At 33.4% G+C, this 22300-nt stretch overlaps 1 protein-coding gene across 2 annotated transcripts in view; it reads right to left on the bottom strand.

Moving 5' to 3' along the window:
• The window catches only part of ken (ken and barbie), a 33607-nt gene extending 12787 nt beyond the window's left edge, over positions 1–20820 (bottom strand). For both annotated transcript variants that reach the window (XM_011309487.1, XM_011309491.1), the window contains exon 1: positions 18132–20820. The gene's annotated coding sequence lies outside the window, so the exon portion shown is untranslated. The remainder of the gene's footprint in view (positions 1–18131) is intronic.
• Positions 20821–22300: the final 1480 nt, after the last annotated feature.

The following is a 22300-nucleotide window of genomic DNA, read 5'->3' as shown; positions in this document are numbered from 1 at the left end:
GAACATAAAGTGTTTATTAGGTACATTCATTGCAGAATAATACGTACATGAAGGAAATGGCGAATATATTTGTGATTTTATTCATTGAATATTTTATTTCCATTTTTTTTCTCACATGAGGGTTACAGGCCGCGCATATATTATCAATGACATTGATATATACTGATCAATGATGGTATCACGCTATTATCGCTTGTTTGTTCTAATGGTACGTCGAATTTTTTTTTTTCCTAAATTTGGAAGTCACCGCGATAAAACCGCCGATTTATCGCAACGAGTTCTTTATTATATTAGTAAACACGAGATTCTTTCGTCGATCTTTTATTGCTGGCGCCTGTTATCAGAAGTTCATGGTTGTCGTGAATTTCTCCAAGGTCATACTCGTGAGTAATTGCTCATTTATAAAATCAGATTCAACTTGATTTTCTAAATACAAGAATTTTTTTCTATTCATCTTGAAGAAATTGAAATACTAGAAACAAAATATTGCCTTTCGGTTTTCACGATTAATTTTGTTTTTTTTTTATTAAATTAAATTAAATAATATTTAGATTGCCTCCGGTTTGTAATCATTAATTTTCGAAAAATTGTAATTTTATTTAAGAAAATCAATTCAAAATTGATGAATCGTTACTTGATATTGTTCTCTACAAAACAAATATTTAGCGACGATCGACTTTTTTGTCGTCTAACACTGGAATTCTTATCGATTAATTTATTACTCTTTCGACACGTTCACAAATGTCTTGCCAATGGTAACACTAAAAATGAAAATGAAATTAAAAAAAAATATCCGGTTTCAAAAGCAACAATAAAAAAAACCGCTACAATAATCCCATAATTAATTAATTAATCAATTATGAAAATCAATGAAAAAATAAGATAACTAAATTATATTGCTAATGTCATAATGAATATTATCCTTAAATTGTTTACCAATTGAATAATTCCCATTAAATTTTGTTGAACAAAAAAAACAATTAAAAATAAACTAGACAATGCTTACAATAAATAAATTTTCTACTAAGCAGAAATAACTAATTACTCGCGTCTACGATAAAACGGATGACGTCGACTTGATTTCCGTCAGAAAATTAATCCAATTTATATCGATGAAAGAGAGTGCTAGATACCAAGTGTTCAAGGTCCTCTCTATTCATGGTAGATAGATAAAAAAAAAATAACTAGGAGATAGGGAGAGAAGAGACAAGAGATGTTGAATGTTACGTGTAAAATACTCAAGGCACGAGGAAAAATTGCTGCGTCCCACAATGTGAGATCATTATTACGTAATTGAACTCCAATTGAGCGTGAAACGCACCTCAATTGATTCAAAAGAGTATTTTCCCTTTTCCCCACGCCAAGGGTCAGAACAAAAAATAAAGTATAAAAAATAAAGAGGAAATATAATAAAATTCTGTAACTTGATTTCATCGATAACGAATACATGCGGTTACTTTCACTCGGTACTCGTCGTTTCGTGAACTAAAGCCCAAGAAAAACATGTAATTTGCAAACAAAAAAGGGAGTGAATTTTGGGAATTGGGTATTCACGAAAATTTATTTTAAATTTCCAAGGACGAAATAACTGCAGATAAGTACTGATGACAGTACGTGGGAATAAAACGCCAGAAAGTGAAAGGAATACAATGAAGGATTTTATATCCCCGTAATTTCCCGTTCTTTTTGTTTTACACATTTTTTTTATTCTTCACAATATTTTTAACATCCCTTTCCCCCTTTTTAAAATTTTTTAAAATAAAAAAAAATATATATTTTTTTTATTTTTTTTATTTTTTATTTTTTTCATTGGCCTCTTGTCATTATTATGTATCACGAGGCGCGATCATTTCTTACGTAAGTTGACGCTCCTCCGGGTGCATATGTGGGTGAGAATAATGCAGAGGTTTTAGAGACAGAAACTAGTGAAAAAAAAACATAACAAGGATAATTGAAGGAAAAATCTGATTATAGATATTGAAATCTCGGTAGAAAAGTCATAATTTCCGGTTTAGTCATCCGCCCCATTGTGAAAACAACAATTGATTCTGCTGTACGTTTCTATATCTAATTAGCGTACATTTTCAATAGATGCGTAATTCGAGTCTTTCAAGGTGGTCTGCATAATTGAAAATATTGAGCGAGAGAAATAATCAGAAATTCCGACGACAAAACTCATCTTCTCGCCCTCTGACGAGAATTTTTGGAATTGCGGGAAATCCATCAGCTGATTAGTGATATTTTAAATTTTTATGATTGCCCCACATAATTGTTTCTATTAATTCAATATTCAATATTTAATATTCATTATTCTAATGAATTTTACATGCACCGAGATTTTTTATGTTTTTAATAATTGAATTGATTGATTTTTGGGTGGAGCACTGATGTTTTGGATTTAATGCTGGGTCAAAATAAACGTGAAGTTGGCTGTTTTATGATGGGGTAGTTGGAAATTTTTCCGTAATTCATTAAACTAGACGTTATAGGGTGCAACAATAAAAGAAACCTTTACAATAATCCCATAATTAATTAATTAATCAATTATCAAAATCAATGAAAAAATATATATAATGAATATTATCCTTAAATTTCTTACTAATTGAATAATTCCCATTACATTTTGTTTACCAAAAAAACAATTAAAAATAAATTAGACAATGCTTACAATAAATAAATTTTCTGCCAAGCAGAAAGTTTTGGATTTAATGCTGAGTCAAAATAAACGTGAAGTTGGCTGTTTTATGATGGGGTAGTTGGGAATTTTTCCGTAATCCGTTAAACTAGACGTTATAGGATGGGTTCCACACCTTTATTCTATCTATGAATGACGATTATTGTCGATTGCTGTTGCTAGATATCGATGGGATACCCTTCGAATATCACTATTCCGATACAAATGTGTTTGAGAGAGAGAATCGAACAATTGAATCTCTTGCATAATATCCAGTGTTTCGCGATGATTTTGTTGCATAGGGTTTGGCATTTGTCGCAGTATCTTCACAGTATCCTGATACAAAGATCTTTTCATTTTTCCTGATGGAAATATCACCGTAACATCGTGAAATTTATTTCTTCCGTCAAATATCTGAGATCTCGACTACAAATCTCGCGGGATAATAATTCTGGATGACGTGTCAGATGATTTCAGCGATTTCAGGGATTTCATGGTTTTTGAAAACTTCAATTATATTAATTATTAATTACAGTCTGAAATCATTTGGAATAATGAACTCGTGAAGTTCCTCCGAATGGTTTCACTGAATTAGTTTGTTGTGTGGAAATAAGATTTTATCGTACAAGTGAAAAAAAGTCCATTTTTCTTCACTTGTATCATAAAGTGCTATTTTAGGAGTTTTTCATTATAAAATTTTTTTGTAATATTTTTTTTTATTATTACAAAAAAAATAATTAATTAATTTTATTACGAAAAAAAAAATTTTCTATTAATTTTTTTAAATGATTAATTAATTAATTCATTTTTGTGTGATAAAAATTTGTTAATGTTTTTTTTTTTATCATTTCAACATTTCCCGATTGTTAATTTAACAAGAGTAATAATAAAAAAAGTTCAAAATAAAATATAATCTAAGAATTTCCATGAAATTCCTCCGAATCATCGTCTCACTGAATTAGAGAGAGCACTCGATTCAGGGATTTTTCGTGTCAGAAGATGAGAAATTTTCCTCACGAATTCGACAACGTCATACTGTCCCTGAAATAAAACTAACTGAAAAAATACATGGCGTAAGCCTCCCATAATACCCCGCGGCGCACGCGCAAATCACCAGTAACGAGAGAAAAAAAAAAAAAAGATAGCTGCATTACACGAGTAAAACTTGCCCTTCATAGATACCCACAATGATGGAACGTCCATTAGAAGAGCGATTGTTCTTATATAATGAATGGATCATGTAACTAGTGGCTTTTGCAGACTGTCCCACTGAGGTAGACGCCTACACATGCAACAATCCGTTTAACTTCCACATGCATCAGACAAACTTTAGAGTGTTAATACTCCAGTGCAAGTGCATTGATAGTGAAATGGTGTTGGTGCACGTGGAAGGGAAGTTACCGTGATGGTCAGATCGTCGTGAGTCTAGTTGTCCATCACAAATGCTTTTTTACACATAAAAAAAAAATTTCTCGATCACCAAAAAAATATCGTGTGGAAATAAGACTTTACAGTACAAGTGAAAAAGAGTCTATTTTTATTCACTCGTATCATAAAGTGATATTTTGTTTTTTTTCTTTGGGAGTTTTTTTATTATAAAAATGACGAAAAAGAATTTTTTGATCATTTTAGTATTCCGTAATTGTTAATTTAATAAGAGTAATAATTAAAAAATTGCAAAATAAAATGTAAGCTGAAAATTTCCATGAAAGTTCAGGAGAATGATTCCTTTGAGAAATATTTGTTAATTTAAACTGAATATGTTTCTTCGCATTTGATTGCCCGCTAACAAATGGATTCATTGCAATGAGGCATGTCTCAAGTACACTTGTTGTTTCCTCATCAGAGAGTAATTACTGTCTAATTATCTTGGTATCTGCCACGAGAATTAGCGAGTCTTTCGCCACTCGCAAATGCAACCATTTCGTTAGCGTTTAAGATAAAAATCTAGTTAGCTCTTATCAAGATCGCTGGACCTACTAATGAATTTCTCGTGTTTCTCACTCTATCAGAAGATGTTTACAAACACTCGAGTGCTGCGTCATTCCGGTAATTATTTCCACCTCCACGTGCTTCGCGTTTTACTCGGAAAAATTCGGAAATTTCCGGTACAATTTCCAATTCATGTCATATTGCAATTGAATGACAATTTTTTATTGTCTGTGATAATTGGTAATCCTCTTGGCGATAATGCAAACTAATTAATGGATTTGATTAATGAATTATTTCTATTAAGGATGTTCTACACGTACAGTCAAAACAAAAGTTTGTGACCCTTTCCATAATTCGTTATATTTATCGCAATTAATTTTCCACAAAAATTTCAATGCGTTAATTAGTTGAAGTAATGGCCATAGAAAATTATTATATTGTATTTCATTTTATGAATAAATATTATATTGTTTAAACAAATTAATTTTCAAAAATTTTAGTCAATCGTCATGAAATTTTTATTATCGTTTTATATCTGCTTCAATTACAAATTTCCAAAATTTCAACTGCATTGTATATTTTGAACTATATTTACAAGAATTTTTATTTTCCCCATAAAAGCACGTGTTAATTAACTTTAATAATTAATAATCAGAAAACGGTGTTGAGTCAATCTCAAATTTTATACAGGCATGTGTTATCGTTTCAGAAACATAATCTCAAAATTTCAAGCAATTCTTATATCTTCCCGACTACATGCAAAACAACCTTAATTAAATCAAATGACACGTTAATTATTCCGAGTAATTGTTTTATTTTATACGTTAGAATTATTAAAAATTCAGATACTGACAATAAAAATGTAGAAACATGGATTGTAAAATAAAATGTGCAACTCGTATTATTTCCAAAAAATGAAAATTACTGGAAATTATCAGATTAGAGAGGAATGGTAAATTTGAGAAATTACGAAATTAACGTCTGGCTCGAAAAAATCGTCTAATAGAAGAATTTTTTGTAATTTTTGTAATTTTACCATTTTTTTGCGTTAAAAACTAATTAAAATTTATCTATTATATTTATTTATTTACATATAATATTTATCTTTGTCATTACCATTTTTCAAAAAAAAGAAAAAAAATTTTTCTTATTTTAATCTGAAATTGACGGAATTTCAAGGAATTGTTACCCTATTCTAAAAAGGACAAACTTCGAGACTATCGATATCTCGAAACTTAGTGACGCTTATTCCTCATTGGTTCAGTCGTCTGAGGCGGCTAATTTGAATTTGAAACTCATTTAAATTACCAATTTTTAATCACGATTTTTATAATTACAGCGCGCTGTATCGCGCGTTCTTTCTCATATAGATAAATCGGTGGTAGGTACTAAAAAATCACGAGTCCCTTATTCGGCAAAAATAATCCATTACACCTTTATGATTGGCCGACAATGATTCGATATTGAAACGTGCCATTAGATAAAGACTGTGAGAATGGCACGACCCAGTGGCGAGTTGGACAGGATTGTAATAATCTAAAGTTAAGGCAAACGTTAAGATAACTTGACTAATAGTTGTTACAAAAGAAAGAGAACGAATCTGTTGAAAAGACACCGTGACCCAGTGACACGATGAAGACATGGTGTACATAATAGACGAGTTGAGTTAAAACTCTGGCCTTTTTATCAACCAATAGACTATCGCATATGCACGAGAATTTCATTTTATTTACACTCCGAGGCAGAAAGCGGCTGATCCACAGAAACTAACAATTTTCTTTGATCCAGTCAGTGGGAAATAGCAGTGACACGTAAACACGTCGATCATTAGGTTTTTTATATCTTTTTCACTGATCGGTTGTTAAGATTCTAGAGAAAATAATACTAAATTGAGCGGAAAAATAATGACGAGTTATTCATAGATTTTTACGTGAAGTGCGGCTTTCATGAAAAGGAAAATTACTTTATTTATTTTTTTTTTCATCCATTTTTTCTCCACATGAATTACGAGTTTTATCGTGACAACTTGAATTTTTTGGGTTTATTCTTTTTTTTTTTGGTAATTTTCCTCGGATTTTTCACATTTTTATCATTTTTTATTTTTCACTGCATTGAATCCAATTTGGATTTTATCGACTGCCGGATAATTTTTGTGTTATTTGTTTACATCTTTATTTAATAATATTAATATATTATTTTATTATTAATTTATTAATATTATATAATTTATTAATTTTACTAGCTTTGTTATCATGAACCTTTATTTTAATTCACTTATTGCTCCGGTAAAGAGATTTAAAGAATTTTTTATTTCTCTCTTCAGTCACGCGGTAGGAATTTCCCTTTTGAATTTTTCGTGTGCAGTAAAAATGAAGAGGAAGAAGATAAAAATCTTAAATAGAACTCAGTTCTTGATAAAAATATTTTTACTGCGGTATAGGCACCAAAATCTTAGATTGAAATTTTCAACTCCTAAATTACAAGACAAGACATAAATTTAGATTTTCAATTCATAATTTTAATTTATTTATTTTTTCCATGCGGTAATTCATAATTTACGTAAATTCCTATTTTTCAATTAGTAAATTACCATTTCAAATTTATAATTCACATTTTTAATGTCTAATTATTTATTTCTGTTATTAATTAGATCTACTAATTAATTTTTGAATTTGCAATTATAGTTGCCATTTGTAATTTTCTACATTCATTTAATTCTCTTTTTAATTTACGGCCCGGGTGGACTATCTATCGAACATCGACTTTTGTTTAAATTTTATCTTTTTAACCTAAAATACATTAAAGTTTGGAATCCATTTTGTGTTGTGGGAAGCACTTGAATGGACATGAAAAAATAATGAAAAAAAAGAGGAAATATTATTGAAGGGCGCTAAAGATCGATATTATTTAAAAGGGATTCACCAAGTTTTCTAAAAAATAATAAAAAATACGTAGTTTACTATTGCATCTAGCTGCCACTCAATCTTCTGGAGGACAATGGTAAGCTGCGTAATTTTTATTATTTTTTTGTAAACTTTGTAGATCCCTTTTAAACAATATCACTCTTTAGCGCCCTTCAATAATTTTTCCTCTTATTTTTCATGATTTTTTTATAACCATTCGAGTAGCTCCCACAACCCAAATTTGATCCCAAATTTCAATATATTTTTAGCCTAAAAAGATAAAATGTAAACAAAAGATGGCGTTCGATAGATAGTCCACCCAAGCCTTAATAATTTTATTTATTCTCCACTAGATCAGTCTAGATCAAAATGTGTATCCACTAAATTTTTCAAGAAACTTTCCTTTCAAGATTCTGTTCCAAAATTTCCACTGATTCCTCCAATGTAATCACCACTCACTCGCAAAAAAAAACCCCCAAAAAAAATAGTATAAATAAATAAATAAAAATGTTTCTCGCGTTGAAAACAACGAGTCGATCTGCATCGTGTGCTTTTGAGTTCAACCGGCGATTAATGATCATTACATTATAAAATATACAATATATATTTTGTTCTCGGTCGGTTTAATACCATTTTAACAACTGGTGTACGTGAAATTCGGTATTTGGGTCGTAACGTTGTGCATCGCTTGCGACGAAACGGGCGCCGCGGATGATTAGCGTGTCATGAGCCGGACGATTGCGAGATGTCGTTTCGAGTTCGTAACAATAAAAGAGGTCGTCATAGTATAATACTAGATGTCACAGTATAATACTAGATCGTGTCTGTGTAGACACCGGGAAGCGATGCAACTCGAATTATTCGTGTGTGAGTGGGCGAGGCCTCATCACTCGCTCTATGAGTCCGACAGTTTAAAAAAAAAATACATTTCTATTCAGCGTGCGTCATTCCTTTTCAAGGTGAATTACTTTCAGTTTTCATGCCGGAAATTTGCCATCATAAATTAGTATAATTATCAGTTTTTTTTTTCTGGGAAGGGAGATCGAATTAAAATGAATGGGTACAACGGAAATTATGACAGATTGAATTATTTTTATGAGTCGAGATAATCGAATTATCGATGGAGGGAACTTGGGATTGCGCAATCGATGTGGAGATTTCGTTTTAAATCGCTCAATTTATTGATTATTTTTATTTATTATTATACATTAAATCGTTTAATACGAGAATTTTGTTGGTATTTAAAAAATTTTTTTTTTGCGTTAAATTTTAATTAAAATTTATTTATTATATTTATTTATTTATATATAATATTTATTTTTCTCATTACTATTTTTCCAGAAAAAAAAATGGATAAAATTTTTTTGTATTTTAATCTGAAATTGAAATTTCGAATTTTAAAGAATTTTTATATAAATGAAATAAATAAAAAAGTAATTATCATTAAAATAATTATGACTCCGGATATTTGAAGTGGAGAATTTTTGAAAAGAGAAGAAAGAATAAAAAAAATTTCGATCTGTTTCTCTTGGAACTGTTTTGAAAGAAAAAAATGTTGAGGATTTAATCTCTCTTCACTTTATTGCCTAAAAAAAAAATAGAAAAATGAGATTGTAATACTTGTTTTTGAATTGAAAACTCCGTTATCACTATCTCCGAATCCACGAAAACATGTCACACTATTATTTTATCAGACACGAAATTTGCCCGTGAAAAAGATAATGTGGTGTTTTCATAAGAATTTCGTGGTCACAGAATAGTTTCCTCTACCAGAGACTAACTATTGAGGCGAATAAAAACGCCTGAGAAAGGCCATTAATAACACCGATATGCGTTATCACCCCAGAAGGTGTAAATTAGAAAAAAATAAATAAATAACGGAGTCAACTCGTTTTGTAAAATGGGAAGCATATGGATATTGCACAGCAATAAATATTTCAAATCAGAAAATTAGAGCAATACCGATAACATAAGGTACAACCAAAGGCCTGCGTTGAGTTTTTTACACTATTTATTAATGTTAAATTATGAAGAACGATTATTTTGTAATTGATGACTAGGCACGCTACCTCTTTATAAATTACTTTATTTATGAAGTACTCCATCGAGTTTACGAACCGTTGACAACATAAATAGAGACTGACGCGTAAATTTTATTTATAATAGAATTTTTCTAAGAAATTCGAGATTTTTTCAAGAATATTTCGCATTTATGTTTTTTTTTTGAGTCATTCCTCAGCTATAAATTATGATAAATAATTGATATTGATAAAATTCCAATTTTTATCTTTCGAATTATTGGAAATTTTCCTGATTTTTTATAATTACCACGTAATAATTGAATTGAAGTGAAATATTTCATTGATTTCCAGACAATAATTTAAAATGAATTTTGAGATTTTTCTTGAAAATTCAGAGGGAAGACTCGAGAGAAGAAAGGAGTAGAAAATTTCTTGAGACGCATGTCCTCCAAAGGTAAAAAATTCCCGAGGAAGAATTCCAAACAGCCGACAAAATAGCTGAAGTAAAATCTCACCGAGAGGAAATAAGAGGATATATATGTGAAATAACTCGTTGGGGAAATATACAACACTTTCCCTTTTGGTTTAAAACCCTTTCCCAAAGGTATGCCATAATTTATCCCTCCGTTTCTCGGTACTTATGGCGGGATTTTATTGCGAGACGTTTTCAGTACAAAGAGGTGAGGAGAAAGGAAGAGGAAAGAGAAATCCAACCAGAATAGGTACCGAGTTTAGCTAGTGCACTGAGAGAATTCAATGCAAGAGGCAATAGATGAAAGTGAAAGGAAACGTAGAAAGGGACTTTTGCGCTGGAAAAGTGCCTGGAATTGTTCGTGAGGTGAAATATATAAATCATTGAATTTTTATGTTTAGATGAATTGTTGACGAGTGATGGAAGCCGTTTACAACTATTCATTCAACGACAAATATCCGATTTATTGTAATCAGTAGATTTGTTACATTTTCTCAAACTTCCAATTCCAGAAATTATTCATTTAAATTATTAATTGAATTTATTAATATTGTCGTTTGTGTGACGCCGGAAGGAATTTTTCATTTTAATAACAAAAGAAATTATTAATTAATTGAGTTTATTATAAAGGCAATTTATTTGAGTAATCATGGATAGGTTGATGATGAATCGTTATTTTTTGTGATTAATTATTATGATTTTTAGTTTTAAAGAAAGAGAAAGAAAAATGGAATGAAATTATTAAACAATCGCTTAATTATTTTTCAAAGTTCAAGTTGAAAGAAAATTTTCATCAAATTTTCATTCCATGTCCGAGAATCGAAAATCCTCTGTAATCCCGAGCCCTCGAAAACCGAAGGGAAAGGAGAAAGGTCTCCGCCCATGAGAGAACAATAAAATTTCACTCAACCGATAATCCGTAACCCTCTCCATCCTCAGGTAAAGATAAACAGTACGAGGTAACGAGAATTCAATTACCCCAGGATTACGGGAAACTGAAAAATATTTCTTTAATTTAACCATCTGATTGTTAAGAAACTAAATTACCAATCAGTTACTGAAACTTACCAATCGAGTAAGCGCTTGCAAGTCGAATATCTCAGAATCTAATACAGTTATCGAAATTTTTCACAAGAGCACTTTTCTAGGGTAGAGTGAGACCTGTAAAAAAGGTCATGATCAAAATTTCGCTATCTCTGTTAGATTTAGAGATATTCCAGAGATTACAAGAAGAGATCGGTTTAATGTAAAAAGAAAAAATTTTTGCAACATCGAGGGAATTAATAAATAATAATATTTCTTCCATTTCTTGTAAGTTGCAATTTCAAATGCAATCTCGTGGAACCCTTCGGGAGTGGAAAATATGGGATAACCGTAGCAACAGGTAAATTACCTGGGGCACTTTAGGGTGTCATACCTGGGCCGTAAATCGGTGTTAAATTTTCTTCGCATCTTTCCCTCTGTCATTTTGCCCCGAAGTGACACGCGCACGGCTCGCGTGGCTGAAATATTTAAACGAAAGAAGAAAAAGGATGGGTGCAATTAGAGAGAGACAGTCCCTTTGGGTCATTCCTGTCGTGCTAATTGGCATGGGGAGAGACAGGACGTTCAACGTCGAGGGCAACTGTGACCCAGATGCCCCTCAATGCATTTGTTCAACTACATGGTGACATGTAAAAAATTAAAGGGTGTCATTTTAATAATACAGCCAAAACCAAATCAATATACGGAAATGATAATTCAAGTGAAATCACGGATTTTTTACGCCGTCTGCTTTTGAATTTTGTGAGTCGCTTCGGAAATTTGTGAGCGAATTGTGAGTTCTGTAATTTTTTGCATGAAATTATTAAAGGGTGTCGTTTTAATAATACAGCCAAAACAAAATGAATATACGGAGATGATAATTCAAGTGAAATCACGGATTTTTTACGCCGTCTGCTTTTGAATTTTGTGAGTCGCTTCGGAAATTTGTGAGCGAATTGTGAGTTCTGTAATTTTTTGCATGAAATTATTAAAGGGTATCGTTTTAATAATACAGCCAAAACCAAATCAATATACGGAAATGATAATTCAAGTGAAATCACGGATTTTTTACGCCGTCTGCTTTTGAATTTTGTGAGTCGCTTCGAAAATTTGTGAGCGAATTGTGAATTACACTAATTGTGCGCATAAAATAATTAAAGGGTATTCTTTCCACAGCTAAACGAAAACCAAATGAATAGACGCGGAAAGGAAATTCAAATTACGGATTTCAAGTTATTGAGTTTTGTGAGTCGTCTCGAAAATTTGTGAGCGAATTGTGAGTCCCATGATTTTTACCATGAACCAATTAAAAGGTGTCGTTTTCATATTAAAGCTAAAATTCAATAAATCCACAGAAAAATTTTTTTTTTCGCAAATTATGCAATTGCAAATCCCCCACTTCTCTCCCAAGGATAAAACTTAAATAAAATATAAATTCTCATGTTTCCAGGTCACATATCACGGGTAGAATCGCAACCAATTATCACCAATTCCCTCAAATATTAAAATTACCGTAAATGAACTCAGTAATAAGCAAAAAAAAAAAAATGATTAAAACAATTATGAAAAATCATTTTAATTGTTGCCTGCGATAATCGTGTGGATTCCCACGTTGGTTTGATAACGAGAGGAGTGAAAGAGAAAAATAATTGAAGAAGAAAAAAAGAAGAAAAAAAAATGTGAGGACGATGTGGGAAAAGAGGAAGCTAATCAGTAGCGGAGATATGCTTCGGCGAATCCCGAGGCCTTGAGAAGGAGTAAGACCTGCCGTAGTTGCTGTTTGTGGTGTCTTTCGTACCTCTTTAATTACAAAACTCATTTTATACCGCAATTGCCACGCGTTTTCACGTGTACGAAGTTCTCTTCAGCGCCACTCGCGGCGAGAAAGAGAAGGAGAAGCAATTTTTCACTCAGAAATGATGCGCGTTTCAATGTGAGATAATAACAAATTTGTTACTAAAAATATTGTTATTTTTGTGGTGCTACTACATGAGTTTCCATTTCATTTTTCAACGATAGATATATAAGAATCGGAATTCAAACATTCAGATTCAGACCCTGAGCTAGAATCAGAGAGATTATAAAATGAAAAGGTCCAAAGCACGAAAGAAAAAGGAACCAATTTTAGAATAAAAATAAAATAAATATATAATATATATATATGTAATATTATATATATATATACATATATATATATCGAATAAACCGGCTTCAAAAAATGTTATATTGGATTTTTTTTAAGGAAAAGAAAAAAAGATATTCATTTGATATCGAAGCTTTTAGTATTTTCAGTCATTTTGTCATGAAAAATTCTGACTTCAGCTTGACACGTTCTCGTTCAAGTCATAAGTCAATCAATTTACTCTCATGGTCCCAGGCATTCGGCGACGGGAATTATTTCTTTGATATTATGACGACTTCTATTGGTTTAGAGCTATTTACAACCAGTCGTAAATTTCATATCATCAATTACGCGAATATTATACTATTTAGTGAGTCTAATGAATTGTGTAATATAATAATTAATCTTCATTAAAAATCTCAATATTTTCAATGAAGCGGTCGTAATATTTTAGTAGATACTCTATCTTATCCCAGATAAATTTCTAAAATTTCTGTAATCTCGAAATTTTATCGGACGAACTATTACGCGAATTGATAAACAAAAATAATTCACTTAATGTTTTAAAATAGTAATAATCAACCCTTGATCAGAATTTTTTATTTTAAAAAGCGGGGGATAATGGCTCATTCATTAGGGAAGTTTTTTTTTTTACTTGTGAATTCATCAGGAATTAATTCACGCGGGGATAATGTTTTATTCGATGTTAATGCCGCGCTGATATCAGGGAACGTGAAATGTGAGGGGTTAATTAAATTAAGATATAAAGATTGCGCGATTAACCAACGGCTGGGGCGTGAGTGGGGGAAATTCCGGGAAATTCCTGATTCCGTGGGATGATTCCCCCACCCATCAATTTATTGATAATTAAAAATTTAACAAATTAACTAATTATTCAAAAACTTTCGCTGCAACATTGTAAATTAAAATTGCATGAAATAAAAAAAATATATATGATATCGGCCGATCATGTTTTTCATACATGTAAAAATATATTATTTTATTATTAATATATTCAGTAATGAATTAATGATAAATACATAATAAATGCATAAAAAAAGTTGATATATTCCATTAAAAAAAATATAGGAATAAAATAGACATTATGATATCGGCTGATTATATATATATTTTTTATGTACTAAAAATATATTCGAAAGTATATAGAAAGGAGATATTTTATGTATTTATCTGTTATAAATAACGATAATTTAAATATTTGGAATATATTTTCGAAAATATAAATATCATCCTGAGAGCAAGTAAATTCCGCTGACTCTCATTAACTCGTATCGAGTGAGTGCTTACAATCGTGTTAATTAGTATCTTCTGCCGGCGGAGAGTCACGACACCGATTTATACCGAAGTTACTCGGATTTGTTCAATTAGTAATTCAGATGCAATTGCTGGTGAATTGTCCTCATGACCCAGAGGTGATACCTAGGATGTTCGTTTCAGTGGGTGACAGCGACAGGTGTGCGATAGAGATTGCTCAATTAACCTTGGAACTAATTTCTTCACTCCGGGGGACGTATTACGCAAATGTGAGTTTTTTATTTTTTTTTTTTTCCATTTTTTTTTTCACCGCCAGAAAGCTGGAGAACTTCAGTTTTCCTCAGGAGATATTAATTCAGATGGCATTTTCTCGTGCTCAGTCAAGTGGCAATTCTGATGAAATTTACTTGACTTTTTGCGATTGACAGCTGATTATAATTTTTTTTTATTTTTAAATCACGGGATTTTCTGTAACTACCGGAGAATCAAATGAATGACAAGTGGCAGACGTGGAATCTCTATTTTTTTTATCGAGTTATTGAATGGAAAAAATTGTTATTACTATTTGTTATGTATTTTTAAAATTATAAAATACTCGTGGCAATCGTCACTTGCGTCAATCTTTCAAGTCAATTAACGGATTATTAAAGAGTCTATAAACAATGAATGGTGTGACTTCACCGTATTATCAATAATTACATTGTAAATTTGAAGTGCTGGCATTTTTCTATTACAAATTTGCATGAAATTCCCCAACGATTCCCAATTAAAACAATCAATTAATCACTCAATCAATTAGAACACCATCTCCGGAATTTATATTATTTTTACATTTTTCCTTTTTCCTATTACCATTGTTTTCTTACCATGGTTTGATAGGCGCCCCTTCGTCTTAGCCTTTTTTCCGGAATTTATAATTTCCCAGTAAAATGAAAATAAATCGTAAACTACTGAATGAATTAATTAATTAGTCCGTTAAAATGATTGAGTGTCAAAAAACTTCATCAATCTTTCTAAAAAATCTTTAAAAAAAAAAATCAATAAACAACATCCTCAGATATTGGAAGCACTACAAAAAAAAAAGTTGATCGGCTTACGGAAAGTTGTGACACGTGTAAACAGAACCTGAGTCTCGGCTGTTCCTAATCCGTGACACCCTAATACCAGAAAGTATTTTCCTCCTTCTGATACGTCAATGACGAGCTCCAGAGATTCACCAAACACACGTACAACATTTATCGCATGCCCAAGAAATACGAAAAAAAAAAAAAAAAAACCGTACTCGAAATAGTTTTATTCGTACGATTCATTAATTGGACGTTCCATTGAGTGGTATTTTTTTTTTTTTCGGGTGTAAAAAAAACGTGAGACGAAAGGGGTGACGACACTTGTGGCACGCAGACGAGGATGATAAATCGTTGGGACGATTGAGGGAGTGAGAAATTCCCGGAGAGTTATAATAGACGAGTGAATGTTTGAGACAAACACACACACTTCCCGATCTTATTGACCTTGAAGTTGAGAGTGGGACTTTTCCTTCAGCCAATACACGCGCCTCCGATTTACTCATAGATATCTCGATCGTCTCAATATTGATAATCCCAATTTTTGTATTTCAATTGAAAAAGAAAACTAAAAATTTTCCGTACGACGATAAAATTCCCTTTAAGGATCTTCTGCATGTACAGTCAAAACAAAAGTCTACGACCCTTTCTATAATTCGTTATATTTATCGCAATTAATTTTCAATTAATATTTCAATGCGTTAATTAGTTGACGTAATAGAAATAATGAGTATTATATTGTTTAAATAAATGAAACAAAATTCAGTCAATCATAAAATTTTTCCCATTCTTTTATATCTGCATCAATAATAAATTTTCAAAATTCCAACAATTTTTTACATTTTTTTATATTTTGCACTGTATTTACAGAAATTTTTATTTTTCTCATAAAAGGCTGTGTTAATTAAAAACTTTGATAATTAATAACAGCAAATCGGTGTTGTGAATCAATCTCAAATTTTATGGAGGTATCTGTCATCGCTCAAGAATATTATCTCAAAATTTCAAGCAATTCTTATATCTTCGGTAATACGTGCAAAACAATCTTAAGGGTCTTTTACACCCATATATAGTCACAATGACCGTTTTTACATTTTTCTGGTGAAATTACTATGTGATTGGCGTGAGAAACTATAACATTTTTTGCGGCTTGTCATTATTTAATGACTCACCAAGTTTCAAGGTGTTGCGAACATTTTTCTGCGTTTTTTCTGAGCATTTAAAAGGAATCATAAAACTGTAAAGAAAATACATGAAAATGATCGCACCATCGCAAAACCTCTCGAGCTATTAAATAATAATATTTAATTTTTTTACATCAATCTCATCGATAATTTGCCAAATAAATTTTAAAACGTGAGTCTTGACTATGAATGGCCGTGGAACATCCTTAAAGTACTTTATTACGAGTACTTTAGAAATAATTTTAAAGTACCGGCGGAGCTATTCTATCGGATGAGTACTTCTCCAGTTTTTTTGAACAATAAGTGTTGAAAGTACTTAAGCCTAAGTATCGTTAATGTATTTTTCCTTTTAAACTACTCGTGTACTCTTTTGTAACTTTAAATAAAGAGTACTTTTTTCAGTTTATCGACATATCCTATTCTAAAAAGGATAAACATCGAGACTATCGATATCTCGAAAGTCTGTCACGTTTATTCCGTCTGAGGCGGCTAATTTGAATTTTGAACTTATTTAAATTAACAATTTTTAATCGCAATTTTTATTATTACAGCGCGCTGTAGCGCGCCTTCATTTTTCGTATTTAAAAGTAGAACCACAAAAATGAAATTCGCCCGAGTCGAAATATCTCGAAATGCGTAGGACTAATTCCTCATTGGTCAACCCGAACCGGCAAATTCAAATTCGGCGCACGGAATGCGCAGTAGGTCTCTTGAAATAAAAATTCCGGACAATGCAATATTTTGGTCAAGTGTTCACGATTTGAACCTGAACATTCCCCGACAGATTTATAATTTCTCGCCACAATAAATCGGCATTTGTCGCGTCAGAAGATGAAAGAATAACTGAAAATACTAAAAGCTTCGATCCACTGAATCATGAATCAGAGACTTTCATGTTGAATGAATGGAGAGTCTATGCAGAGGAAAACCTCGAAATATCAAAAGAATATAACGATAGCTCAGGCTGAATCGCTTTGAATTCAAAGGAAATCACAATCTTCTATTATTTCCATCAGATTATCTCATTTCGAAAAAATAGTGTCATAAAACAATGAAAAAAAAAAATCAGCAAACAATGATAGCTTTCCTCTCTGACATCAAGTAATTCCCATGCAAAGAATACCTCGATAAACTGTTTTGTCACCAGAGAAACTTTCACTCCCACCATTATCAATGTGTGTGTATTATTTACAATATGTATGTAATGTTGTGTCGATACCCGCGAGATTGTAAATATCACCCATGTAATCTCGCGAGCTTTGCGTCAAACTTGTTAGATCTGTTCACTAATGCACGCAATCTCCTCTTGATGCATGAAGAAAAGAATTGCTGGCCTATTTATGCTATTGCGAAGGCCACAGAGACACTTGTTTAGTCTCAAATCATCAAAGATCAGACCAACCAATCAGACCAACAGCCCAAATCATCTCAAAACGAAAAAAAGAAAAACTTGACACTCACCTCGATTAAAATCCTCCGCAAATGTCCCCGCAATTATCCACTGGTTAATCAACCAAATCACCTCTCAAAGAAAAAAAAAACACACTCCAAGCCAAATCCAAATAAAAAAAAAATCCTCAAGACTCTCTCGAAGAGTCCCACAACATTTTCACACAACGTTGATTATCCATTGACATTAAAATTCGCGTGCACTTCCGATATCCCGAGATAATGCCAACACGTGAGGTACATTTGAATCGTATTTATCCGTTTTATTTACTCCATCTATCCTTGGCCAGCAAATCAGAGTAATTACTCAACTATCACTTATTGGAGATCACACAAGGGCTTGGAATCACTTCCTCAAACCGTATAAAAAAATAAGAAAATAAAAATAAATGAAAAATAACGAGAAGAATCACTTATTTTGACACTTTCACCTTCACTTCCGGTTCCGGTACCTCAGCATTTCACACTGCTAAGTTTAAATACCACTGGGATACATCCATAATCCCTGGATACGATAAAGTTTCAAACAGTTGTTATTTGATTTCCTCCAGCTCTTCTCACACCAACTGACAATTCTGGTGTGAGGGTATGAGTGTTCCCTCCTCTTCTGTTCTGGCTGTTCCCCAGGGTCAGCCGGCTGTATTGGCTCTAGCACTTTTACCCGTTGGTTACTCTCAAGGACTCAACACTCCAAGTCTCTCCTATTCCTTTCTCTTATCCTTTCGCGTTGACTTTTTTCATCAACTACAAAAAGGTATTTTACAAAAATATCCAACACGTTAGGTCTTTACCTCTACCTCATTCCCCAGGTCTCAATATCACGATTCCCACCTCGACCCACCAAAAGCACAATTTTTCATTTCACACGGGGTAAAAAGGGGGGAGGGAAGGGAGAGGGGGGGAAATGAAAAAAAAAAATAATATTAAAAAATTTCACCGTCTCTTCGCGTCACACATCAACGCTGCGGCAACTTTACTTTCCCCACATTGGCTTCCCCACGACCAATTCTTTCTCTTTTCCTCCACACGCACACAAATTCCCCGTTCTCTTTTACCCTATCTCTGTCTTCACCACGTCTCATTCACTTTCAATCTCGTTGTTTCTCACTTGTTGCCACTGCCTCGATTTTGTAATCCCTTTTACGAAACTCTCCTCGAGTCTCCGAAGTAAAAGTCCGGTATAATATCAATGACAAAATCGTTGAGCGATTGAAATGGGAAAGAAGGGACCAGAGATACTTCCGGTGGTACCACTGGATCCACTACCTCATCAGTACACGTGAAAACACGTGATACTGTACCACCAGAGGACTCACTGCTGTATCCATACTGCCCATTTCCCTCCGAAACAATAGATCAACAATCAATGGATAAACATTAATTGTGTAAATGTCAGTTTCCTGGAAGAGATCGACTCCTCGAGGCGATCATCCAAGTGCACCACCTCTGGTCTCCACTGCACTGAAACTACTATTGCAGCTTATCAAACTGTTCTCTATTTTCCACTCTTATTTTACCCCCACCCACTTGCCAAGAGCCTCGCTATTTTTTTCCTTTTTTCTCTATTTCTTTTTTTTTTAATTCTCCTTTTTGTTTTGTCGATGCGTCCTCGTCCTCGACGCGTCGCGCAATGCTATCTTTCTTTCTCGTGTTGTGCGTTGGCTCTCGAGTTACGTTCCGGTTACGCAATGCGGATCATCAACGAGAATTCCACCTCCTCTTATTTTTACAAACGTCAAACGCTTTCTTTCTATTTTATCCACTCAAGGACACCGAGCTTGACACATCACTTGATCCACATAATTATCCACCGGCGATGATGATGATGACGATAGTGGTGGTTGGTGGTGGTGGTGATGATGATGATGATGATGATTTTGTGGATTTGGATTTTCAACGGCGGTCTTATCGCCACTGCTGTTGAATTGAATTTTAACGCGCCCCGTTGTGTTCTCTCTCTCGTAAGTCAGTGGTTTCAACTTTTACTTTCAGCTCTTACACAACAGTAAAACAGGCGCGCAGGCCAAGAAGGAGAGCTAACTGAAGTTAAAACCCGCGTCACAGTTACCCGTTGGCCACTTCTCTTCTCCCCCCGATGCGAATCAACGAGAGACTGAGACCAACTCGGTACCGACAAACCAAAATCCAAACTCAGGTATGAAAATTCATAAGATCCTCCAGGTGTCCCCCAGCCAATAATCCAGAAAATAATTATTCACTTAGTTTCCCTCCACCCCTTTTCTCTCACCACGAATTATCCGATTTTCTGGTTACTCCCAGTGATTTAATTATTCCGAGAATAATGTCGCCCGTTAATTTTCACTTCAATTTAACCACTCGTTAATTATCCATTCCAGGTGATTATACATTTTTTCGGGGATTAAGGGCTACGGCTCTCGCTTTCTAATTCGTAAGCGCTCGTGTTTCAGCTTTCTAGCAATTGCGCATGCGTACTCGCTCGGGCGCAGGCGCACTGGCACTCGTAAAAAAGGCCGGGAATTATTTGAAACACTGGAAATTGAATAATCCAATAGTAATGCTATCGAGTGTTGATCGATTTGTTGTTATGTGGGAGTGATGGGTCCGTGTTGATTATTGTTATTGACAATTTTATTTAGTCTCTTCCGGTATCTGGTGTGTCTTTCACTGGAGCTCACGCTCTGTTAGAGTTTTGCGCAAACGGACCGGGTGAGGACCTCCACTCGCTTCACTCACAACACACTATCCCTCTCGCTCAGTTTTGTCTCCTGGGGTACCTCAGCCAGTACACGTTCATGAAGAGCTTGTGTAGTTGTTAGATGTATTGCTGCAGTGGGTGCGAGTGGGACAGACAAGAGGGAGATGGAGAGTTGTGGAAAAAGAGGTGGAGGTGGCAAAAGAGTAAGCAGCCGCTTGTATTTGTGAGGAAACGATCTCCAATTGTGAAAAACTGATACAAGTGTGGGTTAATCCCTCAGGGGATTTTCAACTGGTGAGTCGTTGGGGGTGGATTGGGCCCCCGGGGGTCAGGGGTTGGCTGAGGGTCAAGGGATTTCTTTTACCCGCCCTCCTTGCTTCGCCAAGGGTTCACAAAAACTCCACGAAATATCTCATTCCCAAGGTTTGACCCACTCTGGTATGAGTGTTGGTGTCAGTGGTGGGGGAATCATGCCCTTCTACTTTAGTCTATGAGTTTACCCCACTCACTACTCATTCTACCACTCCTAGAAGCATTTTGCCACTACCTTGTTACGATGAAAACTCCCACCATTCAATTTTCACACAACCACTCTTGTGTTAAACTCTCATGACTCTCCCTTTCTCTCTCTCGCCACGACGGCAAAACTAGGCTCTCACTATTACATTATGAATAGATACCACTGCCTAGAATCCGAGCGACACGATTCAATGGTTTATGCGTGCGCTTGGAAAATTTTTTTTTCTCTTTTCTTCTTACAACAAAAGAATATCCGAAATTTTTATCTTTTACCAAGAAACATTTTTTTATTGAAATTTTCAGGAAATGAGAGGAAAATTTCAGTGGAAAATATCTCTCTAATTCTGTTCCAAGAAATATTGAAATCTAATATTTATTAACAATCCGTTTTTCATTTGAAAACAATATCTAGTCGTTTGCACATTTTTTTAATGAATTATTAATCAATTATTTGAATAAAAAAATTCCGATGGGGTATTTTCATATTTTCGGGAGGAAGACCGGATTTTTTATTCAGTAAAAATACAAAAGAGAAAAAACAAGTCGTGAGATCCTAAAACTTGGATATTCTCATTCTGCCCTCGATGCGGTAATCCCGACTTGTGGTTTTTCATTCTTCTGTCATTTCCTTCCTCACTCTTCCTTTCTCTCTGCTGTGACACTGGCCCCGTATGTCAAGATGACACTTATCACTCTCACTCTTATTCATGTTTTCTCATTCTATTTCCTCAATGCAGATCAACTCATCGGATTTCTGACGCTCGTTTGATCATTAAAATCGTTGAATAATAATTGTTTAAATTCTAACTAGATGAAAAATACGGCAATTATTTCCTCTTACGAATGTCAAAAAAACAATTACATGTACATACAGACACACATTGTCACCGTCTGTTTTATTTATAACATCTTTCCCCTAATAACTTGATTCGTAGTGAGAAAATTCTCTGGTAAACATAGCCCGGAAATAAATTCCCGAAATAAT

This window comes from Fopius arisanus, unplaced genomic scaffold, assembly GCF_000806365.1.
Source record: "Fopius arisanus strain USDA-PBARC FA_bdor unplaced genomic scaffold, ASM80636v1 scaffold00067, whole genome shotgun sequence".
NCBI classification, from domain to species: Eukaryota; Metazoa; Arthropoda; class Insecta; order Hymenoptera; family Braconidae; genus Fopius; species Fopius arisanus.
This window is presented reverse-complemented; position numbering and strand designations above follow the sequence as displayed.